General features: G+C 40.4%; 1 long non-coding RNA gene across 1 annotated transcript; it reads right to left on the reverse strand.

Annotated features, from left to right (window-relative positions):
• Window positions 1-490: 490 nt before the first annotated feature.
• On the reverse strand, window positions 491-1390 carry LOC143740604 (uncharacterized). Its single transcript, XR_013204851.1, has 4 exons — window positions 1343-1390; window positions 1109-1220; window positions 822-962; window positions 491-725 (listed from the first exon to the last, which is right to left on the reverse strand). It is a non-coding gene; the product is annotated as an uncharacterized LOC143740604 (long non-coding RNA).
• Between the last annotated feature and the right edge of the window lie 773 nt (window positions 1391-2163).

Genomic DNA, 2163 nt, shown 5'->3' on the forward strand with positions numbered 1-2163 from the left:
ATGCCTTCAGTGAGAATCTACAATGTAAATAGTCACGAAAATAAAGAAAACGCATTGAATAAGATGTGTCCAAACTTTTGGCCTGTACTGTATACATATGTATATATATATATATATATATTGTAAACATTGTTAACACTCTTTTTTTTTTTAAATGTCTTACGTGTGCAAGGAATTGGCCCTGTTTCATGGCCAACTCTGAAGGTTGGCTTGAAGAGGAGGTGACCTCCAGGCTGTCCACCACCGCTGGCTAATTGAGGAAAGGTATGTAAATGTTAAAATCAGAAAACAAGAAAAAAATAAGTATATACAGGATATTTATTGTACACATGTACTTGTAAATTTGTATGAAAAAGTCACCATGTGAATAGGGGAAGCCCATATTAATGTCAAACACTGGACTCAAGTGTTGAGGTGGTGGTGGTGTTGACTGGTGCACTGAGTCTTGAGGTGGTGGTGGTGTTGACTGGTGCGCTGAGATATTGATTACTAGATGACCATTGAGGGTAAATGATAACAAGAGAGGCAGATTGTCAGACAAGGACAGAAATGAACAGGGCAGAACATCACCTTTGTTCTTTCATTTGTATTGTAATTTTGCTACAGAGCATGATTCCTACCATTGAAGGGGTCTGACTCCCTCCTCACATTCCAGCTTATGTCTGTAAAGGTTTCCTGTCCTGTGTTGTCCAGAGACTCCTGACCCATGTCCACTGCGAGGTCCGCTTTTTGATAAAGGGAAAACCTTGAATCAACATATTGCAGTGGTACAAATCACTGGACTGTACATTGTTGGAGTTGGCAATCAAATCAAAACTTACAGAGGGGGGCTGGAGGGAGACTAGGAAGGGTAGCGCTAATAGCGAGAGGTTGAGGCCGAGGCCGAGGCCGAGACTCTGGTCTTCTTTTTTGGAGTCTGCTCAGTTTCAGAGTCAGTACTGCCGTTTTCAAATCCTGGGTAACTAGTGAAGACAGAGGTCAAATTGTAATGACAAGGCAATAGCATCATTCAATGGGCAGGCATGAACAAAGGCTTTTTTCTGTACCCTAAACCCATCCCCAGCCATAGCTTTTGCAGTAATACAACAATTATCTATAATGTACATACTGTGTCGCTTTTCTTCTCCTTTTTGCCATTGAGCTCTCATCCTCTGACTGGAGGACTGCCGTTCCATTTCTGTTGTAGTCCTTCAGCTTTTGCCTTGCCTTACTGAAGTCATCTTCTACTATAAAAAAATTAAGAAAGACAGATATGGAGATAATTAAGGATAAATGAAGTAAGGCATAACTGTTGTCCTAACATGGAAAGACATAGAATTACCCTGTTTGCTTGTGTATTTACCTTTTTCAAAGAGTGTTCTGATTTTGAAGATTTTCCAGCCAGGGCCTGGCATTTCATGCCTCTTTGTGGCCTTTTGGGTTTTTTCCTCAGAAATGAATGTTGGCCAAAAACATTCATCACCTTTAAACCATGACCTCGGCACAACTTCTGTAATGTCCTCGTCGAGGAAAATTACTCCACAGAATGTCTTTTAGAAATCATTGTGTAAAAAATAAGATGATTAAAAAAAAACATAACTGAACTGAACTATGATTTTCAAAAATAAAGTCTAGTCCTTCATATGAAACAACGGTATAACCACCATTGCCTCATTGAAAGGGACAGCCATGCATTTTTGTGTGAAAGATGACAGTTTGGAAAACTTTATCTCATGGCCTAGGTCAGCTGGTATCACAATGTTTAAAATGTCAGAATTAAAAGGATAGGTAAAATAATGTTCAACCATCCTGTACTGTCTGTAGGCAATTATGATATCACCGTGACAGTCAATTATATTAATTATTTGACACACATTTTTGCCCATCAGAAATGTGTTGTTTCGACATGTTGTGGTAATCGTGAACCTCTCTGATATCAGTTCGTCATACTGGTGACAGAATGTTCCACAAAATGTTCCACAAAAGCATGAAGGAGGCTGTTGGCATATTCGTTGTACTTTCTGGCAAAGAAAGGGGAGACCAGCATTGCCATGGCTGTCGACAGCAGCAGGAAGTTTGCATATAGATCAGGTCTTAACACCTCGCGCAACACCACCGGCCCTGTGTATAAGAGAAACTGACGGAACTCCGTCGCCTTCCACCTATCCACTTCGTTCAGTGCTC

This window comes from Siphateles boraxobius, unplaced genomic scaffold (genome assembly GCF_051911475.1).
Source record: "Siphateles boraxobius isolate OS27281-9 unplaced genomic scaffold, OSU_SipBor_1 175, whole genome shotgun sequence".
In the NCBI taxonomy this organism is placed as follows: Eukaryota; Metazoa; Chordata; class Actinopteri; order Cypriniformes; family Leuciscidae; genus Siphateles; species Siphateles boraxobius.